Here is a 13,765-nt window from a genome sequence, read left to right on the forward strand (position 1 = left end):
TTCAAAGTGAATGGGAAAAACTGATTGTTTCGATAGTGAGTAAGTGAACTTTATATGTTTTTACCACTTTTATTTGTAACTAACGTTACTGCAGATTCGTCCTATAAGAACATTTTCAAACTTATGCCGGCTACCGGTCGGTTCGACGTGGGTGCTTTGTTCACGCACTCAAATCAACCGCCGTGTTGGTCGGTGGTTCAAGCCACAAGCTGAACGATCGATTTTCACTCGCTATCGTCCCACCCGTGTCAGGAATCACACGTTAAAAGGTAAGACCTCGTTAGTCCTTAGCTCTAACAAGTTTCGACTTCTAAAGGTTGTCGTTTGGAGTAGCGAGACAGCTGGTTAACGGAAAAACATATTTGTTTACAACATAGTTTAAACTAAAAATAATTGATTACATTAATCCATACAAAACACCACTGTAGGTAGTAACTGAGGTGCCTAACTTAATTGAGTATCTGCATTTTGTTTACCTGTGACAGTGTGGATACGCTAATTTGAAAATCAGTGAGTAAACTAGATCGATTTGATTATTTAACAGGTTACTCATGCTTATGAATTTCCAAGTATTTCAAATAATTGAGTGTGCAACCCTTCCCTATCTCTGTTTCGAGTGTGAACCGAATGTATTTATTATTATATTTTTATTATTATTCAATTTTAGTTTCATTTGATGTAAAACGTATGTTCTGCAACATTCCGTATGACGATCGTAAGCCCCTCATCTTAGGTATATTAGATAAAGCCAAAGTAGACCATACCATTTCTTTTGAAATTCCAACAGCTTTCGATGTGTGCCTAAGTCACAGTTTGGTTCACACTCGAAACAGAGATAAATATCCCAGACCTGACCATTACACAAAATCAGAATAAATTTGAGTTCAATGTATTCAGAAAACCTAGCTATATAGACATTACCATCCCAAGAGATTCTTTCCATCCAGACAGTCATAAATTAGCAGATTCTTACTATCTTTGTCTGGTAACAGGGAAATTAAAGTAATAACACAGATATGCTATAATAATGGTTTCAACGCAGACACAATCCAGAAGTTAGTCAGGAAACAAAGCCTTAAATTCACTTACCGATTAATATACCCCTATATCAAACAATCATTAATAAAAAAATGGGTAACTTAACATATTTTGGTGAAAGAACAGAGGTAATTGCGAGTTCCTTCAGAAAATATAATGTGGAAGTGGCATTCAGACCACATGCCAGGTCATCTGATTTCCTTTTCAATGCCAAAGATGAAATGGACAAGTTGAAGAAATCTGGAGTTTATAAGCTCAAATGTCTAATAGAGGGTTGCATTTTATGTTTCGGGATTTGGCAACCCTAGTGTTGCAAACTACGTACTCAGAACGTAGTACGACATACGCGCGCTATTTGTCTTGTTTACAGTAACTTAAAAGATTCATCTCGGCCCAAAAATGAAATTAAAACGTGAACCAAAATCAGTTCTTGTTCCGAAAACCATTAATGCTGTGCGCGAACTGATATTGCAAGATCGTCATGTAACTCGTGAGATTGAGACAACCTTAGGCATTAGTGGGACCAGCATACATTCAATATTGCATAAACATTTGACTGTCAAAAAATTTGTTCGCGTTGGATCTCACACAATTTGTCAATCGCTCAAAAAAAGGCTCGTGTCGAGTGGTCGGAGGAAATGCTTAAAAAATACAATGGCGGTGCTTAGAAACACGTCTATGACATCGTGACTGGTGATGAATCGTGGATTTACGCATATGAGCCCAAAAGTAAACAGCAGTCGACTGTATGGGTGTTTCAAGATGAGCCAAATCCAGCAAAAGTTGTTCGCGCACGAAGCACTTCCAAGCAAATGGTCGCCTGTTTTTTCGGAAAAACTGGACATGTCGCAACCGTACCACTAGAACAACGCAGAACAGTCCGTTCTGACTGGTACACAACATTTGTTTGCCAGTTGTCTTCCAAGAAATCAGGAAAACCAACCGCCAAAGATGGATCACTATTCACAACGACAATGCGAGCGCTCACACATCGGCTCAAACAACTGAATTTTTGAGCAACAAAACATCGATTTGATGAGTCATCCGCCGTATAGTTCTGACTTGGCACTGAATGACTTCTTTTTATTCCCGCACATAAAAACCAAACTGAGAGATCAACGTTTTTCGACACCTGAAGAAGCGGTTGCTGCATTCAGAATGCATGTTTTGGGGATACCTCAATCAGAGTGGCAAAAGTGCTTCGATAATTGGTTCAAGAGCATGCAAAAGCATGCAAAAGCGTATAGATCTTCTTGGGAAATATTTTGAAAAACAATGAAATGATTTTCGATGATGAATATTTGTTTTTGTTCTCTAATCCCGAAATATAAAAGGCAACCCTCTTTAGTTATTATTTATGTGGGACAATGTGGTCGAAATTTCTCAGAACGGTATGCTGAACATGCAAGGTCTTTCAGACTAGATAAAAATGATTCGAAGTTTTCATTCCTTGGGATGCAATCATAATATAAACGAATCCAGATTATAAACGATACTGAAATTTTGCATTAAGCAAGGAAGGGTTGGAAACTCAATTTTTTGGAATCCTTGGAAATTCATAAGCATAAACATTGCGGGTGCAACCTGTTAAATGATCAAAAAGATGTAGTTTACTCATCGGTTTTCAAATTAGCATATCCACATTGTCACAGGTAAACAAAATTCAGGTACTCAATTGAGTTAGGTACCTCAGTTATTACCTACAGTGGTGTTATATAAGGACTAATGTAATCAATCATTTTTATACATAGAAATTTTCATTTTTCATGATTTCCTAACACTAGTACCGGCTACATCCATCAATTTATTGTTTCGAGGGTACTTCTTCTTTCGTGTAATTCAATGTTATAAAAGAAGTCGTTTTCCTTTCAGTTTGTACACGTCTCTGTAGAAAATTTACTTTGAACTTGATTGCTCTTTTTCTTCCTTCGGAAGTTTCCCACAATTTTGATATGCAGATGGACGAGTAGAAAGCCAAAAACCGTTTCTTTTAAGCATTCCATCTTCAATTTTTGACACTTCCTTTCGATTTTGTGGAATTACTTTGCTTCGACTATTCAATATTAATCTAAGGAGTTTTTGAGAACCAGGCAGTAATTATTTACACAGTGTGAAGATTTTTATATGTTTGTGTCGTAAAATATGTATTGATTCTTCAAATACTTCTACGAAATTTTGTTTTACACTTTCATTGCAATATTTGAGAATATGTGGACGAATATAATATTTGGAAAAACTCAATCGTGTGATTTTCGTCTCACAGTTTACAAAAACACAGCACTTGTTTCATTATAACAAAGACTTCTTCAGGCGTGATTAATATTGATTACATCACTCAAAAATAGAAGATATTTTATCTATGGTGAAAAATGAATTAAGGTTTTGCAAACTGCTATGTAAAGATCTCGCGGTTCAGTGTGAAATTCATTCATCAAGGATGTTTATCAATTATCAGTGATTGCATTATAGGATGAAGTTGAGGTAGGTATTAGCAAATGCACTTTCCCATCACGAAATCCTTCAAATTTACAGGCAAAAGCGTGATAATTGTAAAGAAAACTGTGAAAAGATTTATCTATAAGGAAGAAGAAAATTTATTCGCAATATTATTCTTTTTGTTCTAGTCAACATTTTCACCGTTCCGTTTCACATGCAGAATACTGTTACATAAAGTTAATATTCTGAGAAATTAAGATTTAATTATTGATTATGTAAGTACATCAAAAAGCAGACCACAAACTTTTGCTTTTGAAACCCTTGTTTAGTAATTAACTGGGAATAAGTTAGGTACCTAGATTCACTTCCGAACCGCCACTGTTCAGGAAATGGGTGTAACACCGTGTAGGTCACCTACTGCCTACAGTGCGTGTTTCCAAGTCATTGATAGAACGTCTGAAGTTGAATTTCATGAATGAAATCGAATACACAGGTAGGAAACTGCTGAGTGACAGAAATTAACAGCGAAGTCGGTATTCGTGGAAATTCAATTGGTATCAGGTTTTGAGGTCTTGTCACTAGTTCAACGCCAAATGATTTGAAGAAAACATTCATTTTCACACGTAGGTATTTCCTAAAATCGGAAGAAAATAATTCATTCTGAATGATAGTTTAGATACAAGGAATTGCATTTTATTGAAAGTACCATTTTATTTTTCGAGAACAATAATAAATAAACTTTTATGAATGAAATGAGTATTTCATATGGTGATATTATCCATATAGTTGCTGATGGAATAATAAGACAAGTGTCTTATTCCGAAACTTCGAAGTCCACCATTAAAAATGATAGGGTTCCATGTAAGTGGAATTTCGTATCGTTACTATTTCATATGCTATATTGTTTAGCTTCCTATGAATTATATCTGATTCAATTCCATAACGAATATTTGGAGTAGGTAGAAACTGAATAGGAAAAAGTTATTTTTGTTTAATTCAATATTCGTGAAACAAGTAGTGGTTTCGAAAGCACTTTTTCATTCGTATGATTCAAAGATTATATGAAGGTAGTTAGGAAGAGGGCTTTCAGTTTGTATCTTAGAGTAACTTCTATAGTCTGGTTCACATGTACTCGATTTAGCTCTTTTTGGTGACATTTTTCAGCCCTGTCCAAAAATTACGACCAAGGTGTCATTCGATTCGTATTTTTGCCTAGAAAGTTTAAGGAAAGGTCCGAAAACGCGCCGATAAAAATTACAAAAGTTATAAACAATTAAGTGAAAAAAAAGGGGTTTTAGTTTTTTCTTAATATCTCGGAAAATTTTCAAAATTTTGGAAATTTGAAAAAAGATTTGAAAAGATCAATGAATTTGCGTAAAAAAAGTCCCGACTCCCGAAACTGTATCTCGATTATTTATAATTTTTACACAGCCCTGAAAATAGAGCCAAAAGCTGGTAGTCTGGCTTCCGCGCGCCTTTCGTCACTCTGACATGAAAACAAAAAAAATTATGTAAACATATTAAATGTAAATATTAAGGAATGAAAAATTCGTGTAATGTTGGGATACATCAATAAACAATAATCCGCAGTCAAAAAATTTTTATCCCAATTTTGACGTTAATTATAAATTTGTTAATTAATAACTTTTTCTGAATTGAAAGTTAATATAAAAATCCCTATAATTATTAAACTGAAACACTGGCATTTTTTTCCTTTGGTGAAGTTATCCTTAATAGGCAAAAAAATAGATCACCGTTACCAAAATAAAAAAATTGTTATTTCCTATTTTTCATTGACAATTGAAAATTATAATTTTATAAAAAATACATTACATTTTTTTTTAAATTTTTTATTGTTTCAATGTCTCATAGCTAAAAACTAATTAATAATTTTTTTTACAGTTATTGTTAATGAATTTATTATAAACAAATACATTGTTTATAAGCAATTCGATTTTTTTTTGCATTATGTTAATTGAAAAAAATCATGATTTTTAGAAAAAAAATGGTTTCTTAAAAAAATTTATTTGTTGCTAAAAAATGCGTTTGTTAATTAACAATCGTTTTTTGCAACTAAATATTAAAATTAAGGAACCGTTTTTTTTAATCATAAATTCTATTGTTCTTTAAGGTTTTGAAAAAACATTTTTTATTCTTTTTTTGATTACTTATTTAAAAAAAATTGTTATGAACATTTTTTTTAATTTTTTTTCAATACTTTGTTCTATAATAAAAGTAACTATGTATTTTTTTTAATTTATTCTATTTTTTATAAAACTTTTAATATTGTGATACCTTGATACTTGTCTTTTTCATTCGCTGCTTCGCATTTATAATTATAATAACTTTCAAACTATTGCAGTTATGATAAATATGCTTCAAGTCTTTTTTGTTCATCATGAATGTATTAACAATTAAAGCCTTTTACTGAAGTTGTAGCCCTATTATTTACATAATTATTGATTGTTATTTATTAAAAAAAGAATTTTTTTTAAGTCTTTTCAACATAAACTTCGTGTCATGTAACAATAAATCATAACGATTTTATAAAAAATTAAATAAATTTTAAAAAAACACACTTAGTTACTTTTATTATAGAACAAAGTATTGAAAAACAATACATCAACAAACAAAGGGGAACCTAGGTTGGAGCCCAGAGGCACACCGGGTAAAGCTACATGTGATCTAGATTTAAAATGGTTATAAGACACGAATTGTTTCCTACCTGTCAGTTTCCTACCTGTCAGTTGATGCATTAGTCATTAGTTTATTAAGCAAAATACCATGATAAATTTCATCAACTGCTCTTAAGAAATCCTTATATATTACATCAACTTGACCATTGTTATCTGTATACAGAAAATATGTTTTTCCGTTAACCAGCTGTCGCACCCCTACGAACTACAACGAGGTCTTATCTTTTAACGTGCACTGTTAAAAATGTATGTAAAATTACAAATGTATTACAAAACAAATGATCAGTTAAATTACAAATCAAAGTATTGTCAATACAATATTCAACACGATTTGAGTAATTTACCAAAAAATATTTGGAATCCTACTAAACTGAGTCGTGATTTTACAATCATCATCAAATAACCCTAAACTTATTGTAATTTTACCAAACCGTAAGTCAGTTCCGAAAGAAAGTTTTTCGAATTCACAAATATTATTTGTGAATTGATTCACTTTAATTTTTTGTAAAATTATAAAAAAAAGTTGGAATTGGAACTAAAATGAAGTCATAAGAATTTTACAAAAACTTTTGATATTTTTAAAATTTGCTTTGTAACTGGGCCAATAGTTTCCATCTTTCTCACACGTATTGTAATTATACTGAATCGTTATTAAATTTTTCATAAAAAGTTTTCGAAATGTACAAATACTATTTGTAAATTGAATCACTTAAATTTTTTGTGAATTAATAAAATATTTCTGTAACTGGAATAACTATGAAGTCATTAAAATTTTACAAATACTTTCACTATTTTAACAACTTTTGTTTGCAAATTATTTAGTGCTTTATAATTTGGCCAATAATTTTCATTTTTCTCACACGTATTGTGATTATACTGAAGCGTTATTAAATATTTCATAAAAAGTTTTCGAAATGTACAAATATCATTTGTAAATTGAATCACTCACATTTTTTGTAAATTAATGAAATATTTTTGAAACTGGATTAACTATGAAGTCATCAAAATTTTACAAATACTTTCAGTATTTTAACAACTTTTGTTTGCAAATAATATAGTGCTTTGTAATTTGACCAAAAATTTCCATTTTCATTACACTTATTGTTATTATACTGAACCGTTATTAAATTTTTCATAAAAATTTCTTGAAATTTTCAAATATCATTTGTAAATTTTCCACTGTAAGTTTTTGTGAATTGATAAAATATTTTTTTAACTGGAATAACTATGAAGTCATTGAAATTTTACAAATACTTTCAGTATTTTAACAACTTTCATTTGCTAATTATATTAGTCAATTTTCCACAAAACGTTTTCTAAATTCACAAATTTTATTTGTAGAATTTTACATTTACTTTGATTTTTTTGTAAAATTATGAAATATTTTTCAAACTGAGATTATACTATGAATTAACTTGAATTTTACAAATATTTTTAGTGATTTTACAACTTTCTTGTACAAATTTCATATTACTTCATAATTCGGCTAAAAATGTTTATTTGTCCCACACGTATTGTAATTAAACTATAATTTAGCCATTTTTATGAGAAGTTTTCAAAATGTACATCGTTTATGGTGTAATATACTAAAATTTTTTGTAAAATTATAAATAATTGTTAGAATGGAAACTACTATGAAGTAACGAAAATTTTACTAATGTTTTCATTACAATTTTCAGATTGCAAAAAACTATATATCATTTATTGGTCGCAATGCGATAATCAGAGTTGTGATAGAAATGTGAGTTAGTATATAGTTATATAACTGAGTGGTTAGTCACTAATGATTTTTTGTGTCAATTGAATCATGTATACTCGTATGAATAGAGATTAGGTTATCACTCGAAACAAATGAATATTCATGAATTTTAGGGAATTTTTACTGATTCATGCGTTTATATATCAGAAAAAAATCATCGCGAATTTGATTGGCGACAATTTTTAATTTTGTTATCACTAACAATCATTTGAGGAAATGGATACGATGAATGGAAGTTTAGCCTTGAATGAAAGTTTTGAATATGAATTTTCAACATCAATCATTGGTGCATTGCGATAGCTTGGGGGTCTTGACTTCAGTCGCAAGTTGAAATCGTAATCACGGTTAATTTTTTTTGTATCGAAAATCATTCGATCCTAAGTTCTATCATTGTTGATAAAGCAATTTTTGTTCCATCCATTGGATTGTAATCATTTTTTTTAAACTTTACTATCCTAGCAATTCTGATTTTATAGAAAGAACTAGATATCTCCTCATTTCTGATGAATAACTTTGTGGTGATGGAAATTAAATGCATTATCATTAGTGTATTGTTTTATGTAAACATATATTTTAACGCGTGTTAGGGATCACGCGTTAGGGCACTGCGTACGCTGTCATTATTTATTTCAAATTGCCTTAACTTTTTTGACAGTATACTTTTGGTTCTTTTATCGAAAAAACCTTATTCCCACACCCTTTCCAAGTGAAAAAGGTACACTTCCTCAACAACGCTGGAGGTTATCGTTTTCTAAATATTTACAATTTTCTATATCGATGGATATTACTTAGCTCCTAAGGCGCTTAGTGAAGTTGCTGAGAACATTACAAGAACTATGAGTATGTGGTGGATTTCGTCAAAATAAACAACTTTTTCCTATAAAATGTTTATCGAAAAATCATTTGTTTAGTTTGTCATAAGCTTTTTGCAATTTTAGTCACTTTCATCAAACTTTATAGGCAGTATACCCGGACAGACGTCTCCTAAACTGATCATTACTGAAATGCCTAATCAATCCAAACTGAAAAAAATTCAAATATAATTATTCATTTAGAAAGTGCTTCATTTCGGAGTTTGTGAAAATAACAATTCAGAGAAGTCCTGCAGTCCTCCAACAGCAATACAAGCTTCTCCTCTCCTCATCAAATAATTCCGTACCCGTTGGAAAATGCCGGGAGTGTTTCGTAGTACCTAAGCTATGATGCTATATGCGATCCCTCAACATTTTCTTGTTTTCAATGGGACTGGCATAAATTAGTAATTTGAGGTGTCCCCAAAAAAATCGACGACATTGAGATCCGTAGACCTCGGGGGCCAATACTGAATGCCTCCTCTTCCTATCAATCATTGGGGATATGCTACGTCTGAGACATTTCTTGCTATCACACTGAAATGAGCAGAGGCTCCATCGTGCATAAACCAAGAGTGATTTCAGAGGCCAATGGGAACATCTTCCATAAGCAGGGAAAGCTCACATTCCAAAAAATTTAGGCAAGCATCTCCATTCAAACGTGAGGGAAGAAAATAGGGCCCAATTTAATGATCCCCAAGTATGCCTACCCATACATTGAAAGAGAATCTGTTTTGGAAATGAATTTGCGTTATCGCATGTGGGTAATCCCCATTTCTTGAAAAATTAGCCTCATCTGTGAAGAGGATTTTCGATTAAATTTGGGGATGTTGTTCAATTTTTCTATAGAGCCATTGAGGAAGTTCGATACGTGGTTGGAAATCACGTAACGTAAGTGCCTGAATACGCTCAATATGATAAGGATATATAATTGCTGTTCCTTTAAAATTCTGTAAACGGTCATGTGACTCACATTTAAAGTTTGACTAATTTTTTTTGTACTTGTCTTTGAATGTTCATTAATTTCTTCGAGAACCACCTCCCCCTATTCCATACATCTTGTTGTCTGTGGCCGTCCTACCGCAAAATTTCTTTCAAAGCTTCCTGTTTCGGAAAGTCGCCGGAAAAGATTCGCAAATAACCCTGCACAAGAAGTCACGCGTTGGAGATGCAAAAACCAAATCAGCCACTTCAGCATTCGTAAAGTCGGACATGGTACCAAAAAATCACTTTATAAATTTCGAAGTGTGAATTTATCAATGAATAGTTGAAAATGTGACAGCGAACGATGAACAAACGTTCATAGACTCCTCGATTTGATTAACTTAAGATTATATATACTTTTTCTCTTGAAAGCGTCTCAGAAATACGTCACTTGAATATCATTTTAACGTATTTATGTTAAATAAATACTTATGTTATGATAAATAAATAAGTACCATTCTGATCATTCCCATATTGATTTCAATTTAGGAGCCACCAGTAGACAGCTGTTTCAGCCTATTGGGCATCGTCAGTACCGGGCAGGCGGTTCTCGATAGGAGACAAAATGTGAAAAACCAAGAAAAGTACTTAATAGAAATAACTGCGTAAACGCAAGCGAGACATAAGTGAAACCACCTATTGGTGTGACACCCAATAGGTGAAACAGCTGTCTTTTGATTGTCATGGAATTATTTTCCAGCAGCTTGACTGCATTTTCTGCATATATATATATATATATATATATATATATATATATATATATATATATATATATATCCAAACATATCCAATGTCAAGTGTAACAGTGCCGAGAGAGGAAGGATCCAGACACATATAAGTCGAAGTTGTAAGAAGCATTGCTTAAAGAATTACATTTATTTGATTTCTGTGAATTAAAACTGTCTCTTTTGTTTTTCCGTGAATAGTGCGTGTCAATCTTTTGCTCACGTAAGGAATCGATTATAGTCAATAGTTGGTAAGAATTTAAATCAATAAAATATAAAACTCTTCAAGATCTTTTAGAAATAAAGTCATAAAGTCATGTAATTATTTAATAATATGTTTCAGATTGTTATGGTATCCATCAGTTTTCAATTTTAGCGTAAGTTTACTAACTTAAGTTACAAATACTATACTTTATGTTAACAAGTTGATGAATTTATAGAAATATGATTTTCTAAAGAGTTTTTTGATTTTTTAGGCAGGAGGAATCAACTGATGATGAGTTAATTGAGAAGGTGCCTGTTTCAAGTCCCGTATTGATGGTAATAGATGCGTTACAATTCCATATTTCTATAAAGTTAGTTCCTTTTAACTATCAAGTGAGTTTTATCAAAATTAATGTATGTTTGAAGATGTTTCACAATGTTTCATTGTGAATTTCATCAGTTCGGACTTCCACTGTCTAATATGATATAAAATGATTTGAAATCCCTGAAAGAACAAATAAGAATGAAAATTGAAATAAATAGCTGAAAATAACAATTATATTAAGCAAAAAACCATGGAATGGAATTACAATAAAATAAAATACAAGTAACAATTGAAAATTGAACCATTATTATAAAATGAAAAATTCAAAGATTTCAAGCCAAGTTACTTCACGACGTTTCGAATGTCAGTATACACAATCGATTTCGGCTAATGAGTCATCACCCAAAGACGATTGTTGATACTGACAATCGAAACTTCGTGAAGTGAATTGGCTTGAAGTCTTTCAATTTTTATTTTTTCAATTGTTCAATTTTCAATTTGTTGCCTAATTTATATTTTATTGTAATCTGCTTTCAGGTTTTTTTCTTTTTATTTGTTCTTTCAGGGATTTCAAATGATTTTATATCATATTAGACAATGGAAGTATGAAGAAATGAAATTCAAAATTACTGTACTTGATATTTCATAAAATTCACATATTTTCAGAAATAATTTGTATATGAAAAAGTTGAATTCATTTGATTAAAAGTAATAAATAAGAATGATAATGTAACAATAATTGTTTGAAATATTTTATATATATTTATCAAATATTTTTTTAGGAAAAGATTTACATGACAGTGAAAATGTATACATGTGGTATTTGAAATAAAAATACATGCTCCTCCATTTCTTGATGGATATTGGCTACATTCCTGTGCTATCACGTCTATGGCTTCGCATATCCCCCATAAATTGGGGGAACAATTGAAGCAGTTTAACGGTGAGTGTTAAAAACTGCTTTCTCTAGATTTTTGATAATTCCAATACTCTCTTTCGTAAACAACTAAAAAAAGTTTGAAATCTGTTTTATTTTTCATTTTTGGATTAATTAAACTCTACATTTCGAATGCTCTTACTGTTGACAATTGATTTTAAAGATAATTCATTTTCGCTCTCTGAATAATTGAAGTTTTCAATCTAAAGCGATTAATAATTTGTTTGTACATATTTCTTGCGAAAAAGCTTTATATAAGACTTTATAGATACTGCACTGATAAAAAATGTCACTTGAATTATGTTAATTTTGTCTCAGGACAATTTATATTATTCAATTTTGTTTTCTCTTTTGCTTGCGATTGATTTGTAAATGACTTCGATTTTAGATTTTTTCTAGAAATTTGTCTTCCCAAACGTACAAAGCGGGACGGAAAACGGAAAGCAACCAATATCCATCCTAAAGTCAGCAAGCTGATGAAGCAATCGAGTCATGTATTGCTGATGAATCGCATTAAATTGTTATTTTAATATAATTATGTACTTTTTATGTTATACATACCTACATACTACATAATTATCATTCATTAATACGATGTGATTTCTATTTTGTATAATACTTGTTATAATCTTTAATTTTTTACTATATTTATTATTACTATTCGACTGCATTACTCACTTACCTTGATTTTTACTTTGTACCTAATGTATATTACGTTAAGTTTGGATTATAATACAATATAATCAAGTATGAGTTTTATTTATATAATATAGACTAAATATCCTACAATGAATAAAATTTCATTTGTTGATTTTGAAGTGATTTTATTCAATAAACTGTTTTTTTGATCAAGAAAATGATAAATTATTGTTTGGTATCTTGATAAGAAGCCTATAAATTGCACTTCTCATTCAACAACTAAATTATTTGCAATATTATAGTGCTAAGTTGAAACTTTGGATATATCCACTATTGATAAACATCTCCAATTAAATTGTTCAAGATCTTCAATTAGAGCACTACTATAAGTTCTGCAGTACAATAATATGCTTTATTTGTAAATCAGTAAAGAATTTAAAGAAAACTTATTTTACAAAATCACAGTGTTCATATTTAGTGAATTCGCAATGCAGCATTTTAAAATTACAAAATTTTCCACTGAATTTGTTTAACAAAATTACAAAGTTTATATTGTGATATTACAAAACAAACGTTCAATATATATTTACTAAAAATGCAACCGATGTTTTATAATTTTTCAAAACTATGTTGAATTGAATGCGTAGTAAATTTGGGATTCGGTATTTTAAAATTACAAATCAATTTTTACCGAATTTGCTTAACAAATTCACAAATTCTGTGTTGTAATAATAGAAAACAAATTCCCATCAAATGTTTACAAAAAAGCAACAAATTTTTTGTAATTTTCTGAAACTGTGTTGGACTGAATGCGTAGTAAATTTCCAATGCAGTTTCTTGAAATTACAAATCAACTTTTTCGAATTTTTTTTAAAAAATTTACAAAGATTGTGTTGTATTAATACAAAACAATTGTCCACAAAATGTTTACCAAAAAAACAACAAATATGTTTTAATTTTTTAAAACAAAGTTCAATTGATTTCGGTAGTAAATTTACAATGCAGCTTCTTGAAATTGAAAATCATTTTCTACCAAATTTGCTTCACAAAAATACATAGTTTGTATTGTAGTATAATAATACAAACGTCACGTGAAAGTTTACTAAAAATTCAAAAATGTTTTGTAATTTTTCTAAATTGAGTTGAAATAAATCGTGTAGTAAATTTACAA

General features: G+C 30.5%; 1 protein-coding gene across 6 annotated transcripts in view; it reads right to left on the reverse strand.

The window, feature by feature from the left end:
* The window catches only part of AdamTS-A (ADAM metallopeptidase with thrombospondin type 1 motif A), a 454,792-nt gene that overhangs the window by 385,052 nt on the left and 55,975 nt on the right, over positions 1-13,765 (reverse strand). The gene's annotated exons all lie outside the window — the stretch shown is intronic.

The sequence above is a fragment of the Leptinotarsa decemlineata genome, unplaced genomic scaffold (assembly GCF_025532065.1).
Source record: "Leptinotarsa decemlineata unplaced genomic scaffold, Ldec_3_MD MMD2_P_RNA_scaffold_9, whole genome shotgun sequence".
Taxonomy (NCBI): Eukaryota; Metazoa; Arthropoda; class Insecta; order Coleoptera; family Chrysomelidae; genus Leptinotarsa; species Leptinotarsa decemlineata.